Source organism: Henckelia pumila, chromosome 3, assembly GCF_033568475.1.
Source record: "Henckelia pumila isolate YLH828 chromosome 3, ASM3356847v2, whole genome shotgun sequence".
NCBI lineage: Eukaryota > Viridiplantae > Streptophyta > Magnoliopsida > Lamiales > Gesneriaceae > Henckelia > Henckelia pumila.
The window spans coordinates 62,482,595-62,500,925 of NC_133122.1; positions in this window are offsets into that span (position 1 = coordinate 62,482,595).

Here is an 18,331-nt window from a genome sequence, read left to right on the forward strand (position 1 = left end):
ATTTTTAAACCCTTGTTATGTTAGCTTGTTGGGCCTCTAGGCTCACTACACTGGTATGGTGCAGGTGAGTACGTAGAGGACATAGTACCCACCGGAGGCGAGGACATATGAGTGGACATGCAGTGATCCCCCGCGGCCGTCAACTGAGTCTTTATGATTATGTTTTTATGGAATATTAAACATGTCGTTCTTTTTATTCATTTTCAGTAGTTGGTACTAGTACATATTTTTATTGAAATATTTTCAGTGCATGCAAACTTTTATTTAATTGTTTAGAACAACATTTTTATTTAATGCATGACTCAGACATTTAATTTATTAAATGTTGCATTTTATTTGAACTATTTTTAAATCTGTTTATTTTTGTGCATATATGTATGGGCATGTATGTACATCTATTTTAATTAGTATTTTAATAAAAAAAAAATTCCGCATTTATTAGTATTAGATGTTTCAATTGGTATCAGAGACGCGTTCTTGGTGGGGTCATCACTTCTATGCGAGCTCAGAAATCCACGCTACCGGTCTGTAAGTTTTAATTGCTTTTAGTATGATCTAGTAGTATCATGTTTAAGACTTAAGCATTTATGTTAGCAAAAAATTTTTAAGTACTTAGTTATGCATATCGATTTACGTAAAGAAACATGTGGTGGATTACATTACCCAGTTCGAGAGAGGGTGTCGCTTCGTGCCTCTTATTGCTGAGTGTACCAGACAAGTTGAGACAGTTGTGGACGGATTGCGGGCTGACATCAAGCATGACGTTCGCATGTTGGATGTCACTACTTACGAGGCGGCAGTTATCAGAGCATTGCGTTCTGAGGAAGGGAGACGAGAGATGCAGAGGTAACAGCAAGGCAAGAGGCAGTTCCAGCCAGGAGCTTATTGAACATCTTCGCAGCCTTCTGCGAAGAAGCAGTTTACTGGACCGTATAAGGGCCCGAATCAGCAGGGACAACAGCAGAGGGGCGGGGCCCCTAAGACAGGAGTAGTTCCCTTGTGCCCATAGTGTCAGAGGCCTCACACAGGTCAGTGTTTGATCGGTTCCAACATTTGCTACCACTGCAAGGATCTAGGGAATGGGGCATACAACTGCCCAAGGAAGAAGAACACCATTGGGCGGGTGTTTGTCATGCAGGCTGAGGAGGCAGACCCAGATACCTCCTTAATCATCGGGAGAATTCTAGTAGGAGGAAACTCCACGTTTGCGTTGCTAGATTCAGGGGCTACGCATTAGTTTATCTCCCTAGCGTTTATCAGACGGATAGGCATCACACCTGAGATTGCCAATAGTGGTTATGATGTCACTATGCCGTCAGGACAGATTATTACTACCTCTAGTGACATCCGAGAGCTGGAGTTAGAGCTACAGGGGCACTCCATTCACGCAGATGTAGTGGTTTTGCCGTTGAGCGGGTTTGATTTGATTTTGGGTATGAACTGGTTGACAGTCAATGGAGCTTCGATTGATTTTCGTCGGAGGACAGTGTCAGTGAAACCATTAGAAGTCGACTCGTTTACTTTTCATTCATCTCAGAGTAGTAGTACTCCTCAGGTGATATCTCTTATTCAGGCGAGGAAGTTGTTGAGACGGGGTTGCCGAGGTTTTCTAGAAAGTATTGTCACGGCCTCGAACCATCTAGCAGATCATTATCAGAGATAGAGGTGGTTCGTGACTTTCCGGACGTCTTTCCGGAGGATGTTTCAGGAATTCCACCAGTGAGAGAGGTGGAGTTCAATATCGACTTATTGCCAGACACCGTGCCTATCTTTAAGGCACCGTACAGACTTGCTCCTACCGAGATGAAAGAGTTGAAGGAGCAGATTCAGGAGTTATTAGAGAAAGGCTTTGTTCGTCCTAGCTTTTCTCCATGGAGAGCTCCAGTGTTATTTGTGAAGAAGAAGGATTGCAGTATGAGACTGTGCATCGATTATCGAGAGCTCAACAGAGTCACGGTGAAGAATAAGTACCCACTGCAAAGGATAGAGGACTTATTTGATCAGTTGCAGGGAGCTTCAGTGTTCTCCAAGATCGATCTGCGATCTGGTTATCATCAGCTGCGAGTTAGAGATGCAGATGTGTCCAAGACTGCTTTTCGGACACGTTATGGGCATTACGAGTTCTTAGTGATGCCATTTGGGATGACCAATGTTCCAGCGGTTTTCATGGATCTCATGAACCGGGTATTTCAGCCGTATCTCGATCAGTTCATCATAGTATTCATTGATGATATCTTGATCTACTCTAGGTGCATTGAGGAGCATAGGCAGCATCTACAGACAACCTTGCGGACTTTGAGGGAGCATTGTTTGTATGCCAAGTTCAGCAAGTGCGAGTTTTTGCTTGAGCAGGTGGCATTTCTTGGCCACATTATTTCGAGAGATGGGATTGCAGTGGATCAGTCGAAGGTTGAGGCGGTTCAGAATTGGGGGATTCCAAAGAATGCTTCGGAGATTCGCAGTTTCTTGGGTTTGGCAGGATACTATAGGAAGTTCATCAAGGGTTTTTCCTCTATTGCAGTACCCTTGACTTCCTTAACCAAGAAGAATGCGAAGTTTATTTGGAGTCCAGACTGTCAGAGGAGCTTCGGTCAGCTGAAGGAAGCACTCACTACCGCACCGGTTTTGGCAATGATAGTACCACACGAGGAGTTAGTGGTGTACACTGACGCGTCTAAGCTAGGTTTAGGCGCAGTACTTATGCAGTGTGGTAAGGTTATTGCTTATGCGTCGAGGCAGTTGAAGATTCACGAGCAGAACTACCCGACACATGATTTGGAGTTAGCAGCAGTGGTCTTCGCTTTGAAAATCTGGGGGCACTATCTGTATGGCGAGAAGTGCAAGATTTTCACGGATCATAAGAGCCTCAAGTACTTCTTCACTCAGAAGGAGTTAAACATGAGGCAACGGAGATGGTTGGAGTTAGTGAAGGATTACGACTGTGACATTAGCTACCAGCCAGGTAAGGCTAATGTAGTGGCCGATGCCTTGAGTCGGAAGTCGACAGTCGTATCATGTTTGACAGTACAGTTACCACTGCAGAGCGAGATTCAGAGGTTTGATTTGGAGTTTTACTCGAGTGGTCATGCACCGAGCTTGTCAGTGTTGACGGTGCAACCGATTCTACGAGATCGGATCAGATTTGGACAGACTACTGATGAGGAGTTACAACGTTGGAGGCAGAGAGATGAGGCCAAGGGTGGTCGTCTTTATACAGTTTTGGATGGCATTGTTCAGTACCGTGGTAGGATGTGGGTACCGAACGTCGATCAGTTGAGAGCTGAGATTTTAGCAGAGGCTCACAAATCTCCATACTCCATTCACCCCGGAAGTACGAAGATGTACAGAGATTTGCAGTTATTGTATTGGTGGCCCGAGATTAAGAGAGACATCGGGAGAGTGGTGTCAGAGTGTTTGACTTGTCAGCGAGTCAAGGCAGAGCATCAGCGTCCAGCAGGACTTCTTAGACCTCTTCCTATTCCGGAATGGAAATGGGAGAACATTACGATGGACCTTGTAGTTGGCCTTCCGAGGAGTACTAGAGGGTGTACCGCTATTTGGGTGATCGTGGATAGACTCACCAAGTCAGCTCATTTCTTGCCGGTGAGGACTACCTACTCCTTGACACAGTATGCAGAGCTTTACATCAAGGAGATTGTTAGATTTCATGGCATACCTGTGTCCATAGTATCAGACAGAGATCCGAGATTTACGTCTGCGTTTTGGAAGAGTTTCACACAGCATTGGGGACTAGACTACTGTTCAGAACAGCTTTTCATCCTCAGACAGATGGTCAGTCAGAGAGAGTGATACAGATTCTTGAGGACTTACTGAGAGCCTGTGTCATTGATTTTCAGGGCTCGTGGGAGACTAGACTGCCATTAGTGGAGTTGACCTATAACAACAGTTTTCAGTCGTCTATAAGTATGGCTCCTTATGCAGCATTTTATGGGAGGAGATGCAGATCTCCTGTGCATTGGGATGAGGTTGGTGAGAGGATTTTACTGGGTCCTGAGATCGTGCAGCAGACAGCTGACATTGTGACTCAGATTCGGGATTGCATGAGGACTGCTCAGAGTCGTCAGAAGAGTTATGCAGATACTCGACGACGAGATTTGGAGTTCGCAGTAGGTGATCACGTGTTTCTGAGAGTGTCACCTATGAAGGGAGTGGTACGATTTGGCCGGAGAGGGAAGCTTAATCCGAGATATATAGGGCCATTCGAGATCTTGGAGAGAGTTGGCACGTTGGCCTACCGTTTAGCTCTACCGCCAAGGCTTGCAGCAGTGCACAACGTTTTCCATGTATCCATGCTTCGGAGATATGTCTCTAACCCGTCGCATGTGTTGGATTTTGAGCCTCTTCAGTTGACACCGGAGTTAGCATTGAGGAGAAGCCTATACGGATCTTGGCTAGGGAGGAGCGCAGATTGAGGACGCGGGTCATACCGATGGTCAGAGTCCAGTGGCTGAATCACTCGGAGGAGGAAGCTACTTGGGAGATCGAGGCAGACATGAGGACTCGCTACCCGGAGTTTTTCGGGTAAGTACTTTAATTTCGAGGACGAAATCCAATTTAAGGGGGGGAGAATTGTAACACCCGGAATTTTTAATACGTAAATTCGCATGCATAATTAGGGATTTTATTTATTTAGAATTTTAGATTATGGGTTAAATAATTATGTGAAATTATTTGTGCATGTTTTAAGTTATTTTAAGCATTTAACCCATAATTAGTGATTTTCATGATTTATGGAAATTTAATTGTTTTGATCGCGGAGACGGGACCGTGGACGGACGAGATACCAAAATATTTAGCCAAAAATATTTTATGAGTTCTATGAGCCTTAAAATAATATTTTAAGATATTTTGTCAAAAAAATTTTAGTATTTATTTATATATTTAATTAAGGGTTGATTTTTAGTCAAAATTAGTCCCTTTATTGACTTTTATTAAATTTTAAAATTATCCTATATTAATATTTCGAGATTTGAGATATTTTATCAGATTGTTATTTTTATTTAAGAGTTTAAAATATTTTGTTAAGGTATAATATCTTTATATTGAGTAATATCTATTATTATTCAATTATCTACCAATATTTTAAACCTAAATCACTCCCTAATCTATTCCCAAAACCCCATCAGCCGACAACCCTTCTTCTCCCACCCCAATCTTCAATATTTTCATCGGCTTCCCACAGAAAACTCAATAGCCTCGTTTGTTCAAGCTTCAAGTTAGGTTGTTCGTCGTCCCATCGTCCCGTAATCGTAACCTTCGCCTTTTTTCTCTTCAAACATCGGTGAAAGGCATGTTTTCCTTCCAAATTTTCGTACCTATCAGATATTATAGAGTGTGTATTGTGTAGCATCGATTTTTCTTCAAAATTTTAGATTTAAGGATCGGTTTTGATGTTCATGACATGTTTATGCATTTGTTTGATCATGACTCACGTTTTCTTCCAACATGGTACGACCAACTGCTGGTGCATGTCTAAGTGGGTGTGTTAGGGTCCCTAGGGTTGAGATTGGTCAGGTTTTATGGGTGTAACAGGCTGGAACCGAAGCCATCTATTTCTGATGCGCAACAGGTTGCAGTTTGAGCGGTTTTAGGAGAATGGTTCGTGTGCACTGTTGAAGACGATTTTGAGGGTGATTCCAATTGAGTTAGAACCCCAAGACCTTGGGGAAGGTTTTAAAGGTAAATTTGCCGGCCGGTGGTTGCCGGAGATGAGCGGCCGAACGGCCTAAAGCCTCTGGTCGCGTTCTGCGCATGAGCAGAAACTATGGGTAGATTGTTTTGGTTCGTTCTCCCTCTACAGAGATCCGTTTGAGGTAAAATTTGTGGGGTTAGAACCGTCTTGATGTTGTATAAGTATGGGCGGTAGTTTCACGGCCAAAGGTGGCCGGAGCAGGCAGCACGGTTAGTTTTTATAAAGCCGCTCAGGGCTGCTCACGGCCGCAGCACAAAGGGAAATAGGGTTTCGGGTTTTAGGGTTCTAGGTGCTTTTCGGGTCGGGTCATGGGTCCGGGTCAGTTTCAGTAAGTCATGGGTCAAGTCTAGTGGGTCCGGGTTTGGGTCCGGGTTAAATTAGTCGGGCTCGGGTATTTTATTTTTAAGTTAATTATTAAGTTAAAGTGTTTTAATTGGGCAATGGGCTACATTTAAGTTTCTTAATGGGCTTGAATAATTATTTTAAGTTAGTCCAATAATTTTTATGGGCTTTGGAGCCCACGGAAATTATTGGGCCAGTCTTTGGGCTTTTAGGCCCATTGGGCCAGATTAAGTTGTTATTGGGCCAAGTATGTGCTGATGGGCTTTAATTGATTTATTGGGCTTAGAAAGGTGTTAATGGGCTTAAGTATGTTAATGGGCCAGTCTCAATGTTAATGGGCCAGAATTTAAGAAAATGGGCTTGAGTGTTAGGGCCAGCTGTTCAGTACAACCCATGAGAAATTGCATGTGTCCTGAATATATATTTAATTATTTTTATGCATGGAAGTTATTTTTTTATATTTATATGTTACTATGAAATTAAATTAAATATATATGAAGGACACACATTTTATTTAAGTACATGCATTCATGAAATAATTTTTATGCATGATTTAATGTTTAAGGTTGAGCAAAAGAAAATATTTTATGTTGGAAGTTGAAGTAGTGTGACAATTTAAGGGGGACTCGTCCCCATATGTGAACTATTGAAGGGCAGTTTACTGCCAATTTAAGAGGTGATTCGTCACCGCCACGTACGTTGGTTTCCACGCTGATCAGTATTTAATGTATGATTTAAGGTTACACTATGGATACAACCATGCGATGTTAGAAAATACTTTGCTCAACAATGTTTATGTATTATTATGATATTCAAGTTTAATTTAAGTTTATGTTATGTTCATGATATTTTAAGCATGCTCATTCATGTATATGTTATGTATTAGTATTAAAGTGATTTAAATTATTTTTAAACCCTTGTTATGTTAGCATGTTGGGCCTCTAGGCTCACTACACTGGTATCGTGCAGGTGAGTACGTAGAGGACATAGTACCCACCGGAGGCGAGGACATATGAGTGGACATGCAGTGATCCCCCGCGGCCGTCGTCTGAGTCTTTATGATTATGTTTTTATGGAATATTAAACATGTCGTTCTTTTTATTCATTTTCAGTGGTTGGTACTAGTACATATTTTTATTGAAATATTTTCAGTGCATGCAAACTTTTATTTAATTGTTTAGAACAACATTTTTATTTAATGCATGACTCAGACATTTAATTTATTAAATGTTGCATTTTATTTGAGATATTTTTAAATCTGTTTATTTTTGTGCATATATGTATGGGCATGTATGTACATCTATTTTAATTAGTATTTTAATAAAAAAAAATTCCGCATTTATTAGTATTAGATATTTCATCTTAACATTGATCAAACAATTGATAATCACCAAACTCATACAGTTGAGGACATTGAAGAACAGCACCATGAGACCACAGAGCCTGACCACAAAAACTTGTCTAACCAAGATCTAGAGGCACAAGTGATCAGTGGAAATCAGTCTAATACTAAACTGAAATGGTCCAAAAAGCATCCACTCAGTTTTTTTATTGGTAATCCAATAGCACCACTAAGGACTCGAGGACAAATGATTAAAGAACTTCTTCACACAGCCTTTATATCTTAAGAAGAACCAAAGAAAATCGAAGAAGCATTGGCTGACAGTTGTTGGATAGATGTAATGCAAGAAGAGCTAAATCAGTTTACTAGAAATGTAGTTTGGGATCTTGTTCCAAGACCAACGCATCAATCAGTCATTGGCACTCGATGGGTCTTTAAAAACAAGCTTAATGAAGAAGGAACAGTGGTTAGAAATAAGGCAAGATTAGTTGCTCAAGGATATAGACAAGAAGAAGGAATTGACTATGATGAAACTTATGCACCAGTAGCTAGACTGGAAGCAATAAGAATATTTCTTGCATATGCGTCATTCAAAAATTTCAAAGTTTTTCAGATGGATGTTAAAAGTGCCTTCTTGAATGAAAAACTTCAAGAAGAAGTATTTGTTGAGCAACCACCAGGATTCAAAAACCATCAATTCCCAGATCATGTGTATCATTTGAATAAAGCTCTTTATGGACTGAAACAGGCTCATAGAGCTTGGTATGACACTCTAACCAAATTTCTTCTTGAACACGAATTTACTATAGGCACAGTTGACAAAACATTGTTCAAATTTACGAAAGGCGATCACACTCTATTAGTTCAAATATATGTTGATGATATTATCTTTGGGTCAGCTAACCCCAAACTATGCACAAGATTCTCAAAGCTAATGCAGGAAAAATTCGAGATGAGCATTATGGGTGAACTAAATTTCTTTCTTGGATTGCAAGTTCGTCAAATGGAGAATGAAACTTTCATAAGTCAAACCAAGTACACCAAAGAATTAATCAAAAAGTTTGGTATGGAAAATTGCACAATTGTGACAACCCCCATGGGTGCATCAACTAAACTTGATAAAGACGAAGGGGGAATATCAGTTGATGCCACAATGTATCGAGGTCTAATAGGGTCATTACTTTATTTAACAGCCAGTAGACCTGACATTGCCTTTGCAGTATGTTTATGTGCAAGATTTCAATCAAATCCTAGGCAATCCCACTTCATAGCTGGAAAAAGGATACTGAGGTATCTAAAAGGAACTCAAAATGTTGGCCTTTGGTATGCTAAGCACAACTCCTTCAACTTAGTTGGATATTCAGATGCTGATTATGCTGGATGTAAACTTGATCGAAAAAGTACTAGTGGATCATGTCAATTCCTTGGGGATAGACTGATTTCGTGGTTTAGCAAGAAACAAACATCCATTGCTACATCTACAACAGAAGCTGAATATTTAGCCGCAGGAAGTTGCTGTGCTCAACTGCTCTGGATTCAACAACAGTTGAGAGATTATGGGATCAAAGAACAGGATTCTCCAATCTTCTGTGATAACACCAACACAATTGCAATTACTTACAACCCCATTCTTCACTCGAGAACGAAGCATATCGAAGTTAGGCATCATTTTATCCGAGATCATGCACTAAAGAAGAACATTCGACTGGAATACATCTCCGCAGAGCAACAGACAGCAGACATCTTCACAAAACCTCTGCCAGAGACTAAGTTTTCTTACTTTCGAAATATTTTAGGACTTATTAACTTAGATTAAAATCAGCCTATCCATTATAGCTTGTCTACACAGTTTAAGTTTAATCTAAACTGAACTCTTCGCAAGGCTGTTAAACTAACTTATATCGTTATTTTGATTATTGATAAATTCCTTTCTGTCTTAAAATACTTACGCATATTTTAAGGGGGAATTTCTTTTGCAGGTTATTTAAGATGCGCATTAAACAAAATAAATTATGAGCAACACATTTTAAATAAAAACTTATTTTATTTAATAAACATGGTTTACAATATCTATTTCAAACTCCACAGCCATCTTAAAAAGGCAAAGATGCTCCTCCAACGGGCCATCTTCCACCTCTTCAAGGCCATGAAGAAGGGTCACCACTCTTAACTCCTTCTTCAAGAGCAGGAGTTGTATGTCTTCCCGACCAAGGACATACGCATGGTTGTTTACTCCAAGCTCTTGCTTGTACTTCTCCAAGCGACGAACCTCTTCAGAATTAAAAGCTTTTGGACTCCTAAACTGCATCCTTATCAGTTTTGCTCGCAGATGAGCAACTTTTCCTTCAATGAAATCATCATGAGCTGCTCTCCAATTTTCCATTTCTCTATGCTTTTACTCTTATGTTTATCTCTTTATATAGACTGATAGTTCGGATATCAAAGAGTCTATCGCATTTATTATTCTTTAAATATTCAGAATATAAAAAGTCTTTTACGTATAAATTTTCACGAAATAAGGCACTGTTTATGACAAAGAAAATCTCTGAAACTTGATTGCCTGTAATCATTACCTGATAACATAGTTTCTCGTGCCTTTTAGTAAATCAGTCTACCTTTACTTGTTATATCAGTCTAGGTAAAGTCAGTTTAGGCAAAAACAGTTTAAGTAAAAATTGTCTAGGTAAAATCAGTTTATGAACAAAACAGTTTAGGGAAAACTCAGTTGTCGAACAAATTAAGTCTAGTCAATTTAACTCTTTCATTAATCCTTAGGATACAAAAAGGTTACAAATCACACACTTTTTATTTCCCTCATCTTTAGGAAAACTTCAAAACTCCAGCTTGTCACCGATGCTCGTAGAGGCACAACAGTAGGATCACTTAGCTCATCAGTTGCAATGCGAACCAATGTGATGTACTCTTTACTAAGCATCATATAGAGAAAATTTTTATCCTTAAAAATGTCTCTGGGTGCAAAAGTATCCAGTGCTATCATATAGTACATTGCTCGTTGAGCTATCTCCTTAGCATCCTCATATTTTCTCGGAGGAAAATGAGTATGGTCGTACTTCAATCTTTAGCCAGACTTTCATTACCTTCTCAAAAACACGTTCTTCAATCTTCCTCTTCTCAGCCTCAAAATATTTATCACGACATGCTTCACATGCCACAAATGGATTTTGACCGAACCCAAACAAAGGAATATTATCACTCATTTTTTTTGTTTAACTTTCATATGACAGCTCCACCTTTTATAGGTTTATCTGTAGCGTGTGTAGAGGGAAATACGTGTACTATCTCCCGCCTTTATGTACTATTTAATTCAAATTTATATTCCTCTTAAAAGCCACGTCACTCTTGTGTTGTATTGACCAAGTCTTTGTTTTATCTTATTTTCAATTAAGTTGAACCCTAAGCTTCAGACTAACTTCTCTTCCGATTACTCTTTTGATTCACAGGAAAAACTTTCGATGGCCACTTCATCTGCAGTTTACATTCTCAATGCTCTTGCAGTTGATTTTGATTCACTGCTAGGAATGGACAAACCGAAAATATCCAAGGTATGCACTGCGCTGGAACAGTCTGGTCCTCGCAAATTCTTGGACATCAAAAACTTGAATATCTATCAGAATGATCTCCTATCTCTATATCATAAATGTAAGCTCGGTGATGATGACATTTTATTGGTATCTCTTGGAGGACATACGGTTCAGATCAATGAAGGATTCTTTGCCAGCATTTTCAGTTTACCTACATCAGGTAACACTGATTTCAACATTATCTCCACCACTGATATCACTGAGATGCAGAGTCTATTTTTTGGGTCTAGTCAACCAATCTCTTTATCTGGACTCAAAAGAGACCTTAAGCCTGAATACCAAATGTTAGCTGACATTGTTGCCAAAAGTATTCTGGCCAAAGGAGGGTCTTTCGCTAGGCTAACTGTTGGAAAGTTTAAGGTCATGACGGCTATCATGAAAAGTGTCAAGATTAATTGGAGTAACATTCTCTTCAATATCTTTGTTCAAATGATGACACCTACGAAGCAATCCTCTGGTTATATTCCTCAGGCCAGTCAACTTCTTGAAAATCTCGGAATTACTCTTCAAGCTTCAACTCAACTGCACAAATTTAGAATTCTGAATCATGAATATCTTGCAAGCTTTCAATCCAGAGACTCCGCGGATTAAAAAGTACAGAAGACCCCAACAAAGAAGCTGATCAAAAAGAAAATAAATCTTGTCATTCATGATAGTGATGAAACCGACAGTGAAGAAGTGATTAAAATACCCCAAACCAAGCGACCGAGATCGATACAAGCTAAGGTATGCTGATTGAACCACTTCAGAGTCTTCAACCATCTTTGAACATTCCCACAACTGAAGAATTGGGAAAAATTGTTAAGACTCAGAAAGCCACCCTTCAAGTTGTCACACCAATTATAGTTCTGCCCCCAGCAACACCAATCGGTGGTCTGTCCTCAAAACAAATCGTTGAATACACTCATTCAGGATTGGACTTGGTTGCAGGAAGTTCTCAAATAGCCTCTTCCTCAGACCCTGACAGACCATCAAATTCCATTCAGCTACAAATTGACTTAACCATGGATGAAGTCCTTGAATATGCTGAGAAGCGCACTGCTGAAATTTTTGATACTTGGTATCAATACAGGACTTCTACATTAGCCAGGCACTTCACCAAGAAAGCTGAACTGTCTAAATTTGTCAAAACTGAAGAGATTGTGCTAAAAGTAGTCAAGACTGCCAATATTCAAGAAGCCTTGATGAGAAGAAAGTACTTCTATGATCTCTTACGAATAAAGAAGCTTGAAGAAATTCTTGATGAATTTCAAAACAATTATGATCCATGTGCTAAAACATCCTATGAAGATAGAGCTATATTCACTCAGCTACAAACTGATCTCTTCAACATACAAACGGAAGTCAAGTTTTGGGAAACTGACCAAAACCTAGAGATTCCAGAAGCATTTGTTTGGAAGAAGCACAAGTCACACTCTTCATCGACTTCCAAACACAAGAAGAAAAAGAAAAGTCATACTTCAACTGACTCCTCCAATCAATCCATTGATCAGGTTTTTGCAGAAATTCAAAAGGAAAATTCAGTTACTCCAGATACAACAATTGAGCAGCAATTACACCCTCCCGACACTGAAAAAGCTCTTCCTGAACTTCAATTCATGAATGTTGATGAAGTTATCTCCCACATTGAAGCAGAGGATCACTCAATTCCCTTGTTATCAGCACCAATTACAGAAGAATTTGTATCTCCAGTGTTCCTTCAGAAAGAACTTGAAGAACCTCAACAAATCATCATGGATACACAATCCTCTCCAATTCATGATCAAGCAAATGAGTCTTTCACTTTATCTCATACAGAAATCTCAGAACCACATCTGTCTCAGATAGATGAGTTATCCAATCCCATCGAATTAGATATGACAGAACCTAAGGAAGTCACTCAGCCTTTGGACAATCCATCTCCACTCAAGGACACACCTGCCCCAATCGAATCTGTTGCAGAAGAAGCACCTTCTAGACTCACTTCAACTGATGATTCTTTTGTTCCACAAATTCATCTTGAGGACAAGGAGTTGGAAGAACCAATGAATAAAACCTCCCCACTTGATCAAATTACCAAAGATTCATCTCCTCCTACCAAAGCTATTGAGATAGAGACTCTATCTCAAACTCTAGCAATGGTTGTCCAAACAGCTCCTGAATCATCAACTCATTTGGATAAGGGCAAAGGCAAGGTTGAGATATTTGCAATCACTCCTCCATCTCATCCTAAAGGACAGAAGCAGGATTTTTTCAAAGAACATCTCTCATTCTCTGAGAAAGGACTTCCATCTCCAACTTCAACAGCTGAAGATGATTGGTATCAAACTCTTTCTCAAATTGAGAACTCAGTTTACACCATGTCCAAGACTGTCACCAGTCTTAAAGAAAATCAACAGACTACAGACAGCAACATCTCCTTTTTGAGACAATCGATGAATGCTGAGTTTGGAAAACTTCAGGAAAAGCTTGCACTACTGGATAAGCTTCTAGCAGATTCAAATCAATCAACTAGCTCATTGTCTCATTTGCAAGATTCTCATCAGTCTTTGGAGACAAAAGTTGACACCTTGAATGGTTTTGTTCAAACCTTTCACAGTTCAGTTCAGTCCAATTTTCAAGGGATCTCTCGGCAACTGAACTCATTGGCTAGCTTATCACAAAATATCTTGCGAGCTTAACATGAATCTCAGGCTCTACAGCGCTCTAATTCAGCAGCTCACCAACCACCTCGCAGTTCAGCATTTCACAGACCATCTTCAGATCGGCGATAATTCTCATTACTTCTTATCAAGAACATTATATTATCTACTCTTGTATTTCTCAGTTTATCAAAAAGGGAGAAAGAGTTCTTAGGACCTTGATTAACTTTGCATATCAACTTTTGATGACAAAAAAATATATATCGGTTTATGATGATGACAACAAATATCAGTTTATGATACGACAAACTGAAATGTTTTGATAAACACCAAAAAGGGGGAAATTGTTGGGAAATTTAGTTTTGGTATTGACAAAACAAAGCAAAACTATTTAAGAGTCTACGGAAAGCTAAACTTGAAACGACCAAATTTTCTAAAATAACATATGCGGAAAATATTTTTTTTTTTATATCCTAAGTGAAATAAATGTACATACATGCCCATACATATATGCACAACAATAAACAGATTTAAAAATAACTTAAATAAAATGCAACATTTTATACTTAAATATCTGAGTCAAACTTAAATAAAATACTGTCAAAACAATTAACTTAAAAGTTTGCATGCAATAAATTACTTAAAAAAAATAGTATTAAAATTTGCCACTGAAAAGACTTAAAAGAAATAAATAAATAACAGAGTTTAAAATTCTTAAAAATATTCATAATGACTCAAACGACGGCTGCGGGGGATCACTGCCTGTCTGCTCATACGTCCTCGCCGCCGGTAGGTACTACATCTTCCTCTACGTACTCACCTGTACCATATAAGTGTAGTGAGCCTAGAGGCCCAACATGCTAACATAACAAGGATTTAAAATAATTTAAATCACTGAAGTACTAATACATAACATATACATAAATGAGCATGCTTAAAAAAAATCGTGAATCATAACTTAAAATCTTGCTTAAACTTGATCTTAAATATAATCATATAATACATACATAAACATTGTTGAGCATAACATTTTTCTAACATCGCATGGTCATATCCATAGTGTAACCTTAAACTTAAATGGTTCGACTGATCAGTCTCTTAAAACCAACGTACGCGGCGGTGACGAATTACCTCTTGCTGGTAGTAAACTACCCTTAAATTGACAGTAAACTGCCCTTAACATGTGGGGGCTTGCCCCCCTTAAATTGTCACACTACTTCAACTTCCAACATAAAATTATTTTCTTGCTCAACCTTAAACATTAAATCATGCCATAAAATTATTTCATGAATGCATGTACTTAAATAAAAATGTGTGTCCTTCATATATATTTAATTTAATTTTTATACTAACATATAAATACTAAAATAACTTTCATGCATAAAATAATTAAATATATAATTAGGACACATGCAATTTCTCATGGTTTGTACTGAACTGCTGGCCCTAACACTCAAGCCCATTTTCTTAAATTCTGGCCCATTAACACTGAGACTGGCCCATTAACATACTTAAGCCCATTAACACATTTTTAAGCCCAATAAATCAATTAAAGCCCATTAGCACATACTTGGCCCAATAACAACTTAATCTGGCCCAATGGGCCCAAAAGCCCAAAGACTGGCCCAATAACTCACATGGGCTCCCAAGCCCATAAAATTATTGGCAAACTTAATTAAATTTAATTAAGCCCAAAAATGGTTAAATTTAACCCAAAATAATTAAATGGAGCCCAATTAACTTTTGGGATTTAATTAGGCCCATTTAACATTTAATTAAATTTAAAACTTACAAATAAAAATACCCGAGCCCGACTAACTTGACCCGAACCCAGACCCAACTAACATAACCCATGACCCACTGACTTGACCCGGACCACCAAACTCGACCCGGACCCATCACTGAAACCCTAACCCGAACCCTACTTCCCTTTTCATGCGGCCGCGAAGAGCTGCTGCCGCCCAGCTCCGACTGCCCCTGGCCGGAGCTCTGCCGCCCAGACATGGCCCACGTCTGGGCGGTCCTAACCTGACCAAGGCCCCGACCCCATGCAGCCCACGCACAGAGCACCGAACCCCCTTCCATCAAACCCTAAACCTGCGCCCCCAAGCCCGATCTTGCACCAGCACCTACCTGGGCTCGTTTGGCTTGAACCACTCGAGCCACTCGAGTCCAGACCACCCTCACACGACTTAGGGACCCCTGACCAGCAGCTATACTACCATGGAGGGAGAAAAACGTGAGCTTGAATGAAGAAAGCACATGAACGAGCATCAAGAACAAAACCGTCTCATTTTTCTGAAAATCTATGAACAAATCGATGCATACACAACACACACATAATAATCACTGATATAGTGAGAAAAAGAGGAAGAAAACATGGCTTTCAACGATAAAAATAATAGAAGGGATAGACGGTGACAAATCGGTACGACGACGACGACTAACTTTGAAGCTTCAAAACTTGGCTATGGATTCCTTGCTGCCGTGCGCCTATGGAGAGGTGAGGGAGAAGAGTGGAGGCGGCTAGGTTGAGAGAATGAGGGAGTGAGCGTGTGTTTGGGGGGTTTTGGGAGATGGATTGGGGAGTAGATTAGGTAGATAATGATCTCAATAATTAATTAGGAGATAAATACCAATATAAAAAGATTTCCTAACTTAATAAAATACTAGATAACTAATAAAATAAATAAATCCCGAAATAATGGATTTAGGGAATTTTAAGGATAATAAAAAGTCATTAAAATGGCTTAATTTGGATAAAAACGGACTCCTAAAATTATTTAAAAATCAAATATTGATAATTTTGAGGAATAAAAACTCAAAATAATATTTTCGGGCTCCAAAAAGGCTCATAAAATAATTTGGATAGAAAGTTGTCATCTCGTCCGTCCACGGTCCCGTCAACGCGATAAAATAATACAATTACCATAAATCATGAAAATCTCTAATTATGGGTTAAATGCTTGAAAATCATTTACATCATGCACAAATAATTCACATAAATATTTAACCCATAATCTAAAATTTTAAATAAATAAATTCCCTAATTATGCATGCGAATTTACGTATTAAAAACACCGGGTGTTACAATTCTCCCCCCCCCCTAAATTGGATTTCGTCCTCGAAATTAAAGTACTTACCCGAACAACTCCGGGTAGCGAGTCCTCATGTCTGCCTCGGTCTCCCAAGTAGCTTCCTCCTCCGAGTGATTCAGCCACTGGACTCTGACCATCGGTATGACCCGCGTCCTAAGTCTCCGCTCATCCCTAGCCAAGATCCGCACTGGCCTCTCCTCAAATACTAGATCCGGTGCTAACTGCAAAGGTTCGAAATCTAGTACATGCGCCGAATTCGAGACGTATCTCCGTAGCATGGATACATGGAAAACGTTGTGCACTGCCGCAAGCCCTGGTGGCAAAGCCAAACGGTAGGCCAACGTGCCAACTCTCTTCAAGATCTCAAATGGCCCAATATATCTCGAATTCAACTTGCCTCTGCGTCCGAATCTCATCACCCCTTTCATAGGTGATACTTTCAGAAACACATGATCACCCACTGCAAACTCAAGATCTCGTCGTCGAGTATCAGCATAACTCTTCTGACGACTCTGAGCTGTCCTCATACGATTCCGAATCTGAATAACAATGTCTGCAGTCTGCTGTACAATCTCGGGACCCAATAGAATTCTCTCTCCAACCTCATCCCAATGAATAGGAGATCTGAAAGCTGTTGTTATAGGTAAACTCCACTAGTGGCAATCTCGTCTCCCATGAGCCCTGAAAATCAATGACACGGGCTCTCAGTAAGTACTCAAGAATCTGTATCACCCTCTCAGACTGACCATCTCTCTGGGGATGAAAAGCTATGTTGAACAGTAGTCGAGTCCCCAATGCTGTATGTAGACTCTTCCAGAACGCAGACATAAATCTCGGATCTCTGTCCGACACAATCGACACTGGTATGCCATGCAGTCTAACAATCTCCTTGATGTAAAGCTCCGCATACTGTGTCAATGAGTAAGTAGTCCTCACTGGCAAGAAATGTGCTGACTTGGTGAGTCTATCCACGATCACCCAAATAGCCGTGCAACCTCTGGCACTCCTCGGTAAACCCACTACAAAGTCCATCGTAATGTTCTCCCATTTCCATTCCGGAATAGGAAGAGGTCTAAGAAGTCCAGCTGGACGCTGATGCTCTGCCTTGACCTGCTGACAAGTCAAACACTCTGACACAACTCTCCCGATGTCTCTCTTCATCCCGGGCCACCAATACAATAGCTGTAAATCTCGGTACATCTTCGTACTTCCGGGGTGAATGGAGTACGGAGATGTGTGAGCCTCTGCTAAAATCTCAGCTCTCAACTGATCGACGTTCGGTACCCACATCCTACCACGGTACTGAACAATGCCCTCCACAACTGTATAAAGAAGACCACCCTTGGCCTCATCTCTCTGCCTCCAACGCTGTAACTCCTCATCAGTAGGCTGTCCATCTCTGATCCGATCTCGTAGAATCGGCTGCACCGTCAACACTGACAAGCTCGGTGCATGACCACTCGAGTAAAACTCCAAATCAAACCTCTGAATCTCGCTCTGCAGTGGTAACTGCACTGTCAAACACGATGCTATTGACGACTTCCGACTCAAAGCATTGGCCACTACATTAGCTTTACCTGGATGGTAGCTAATGTCACAGTCGTAATCCTTCA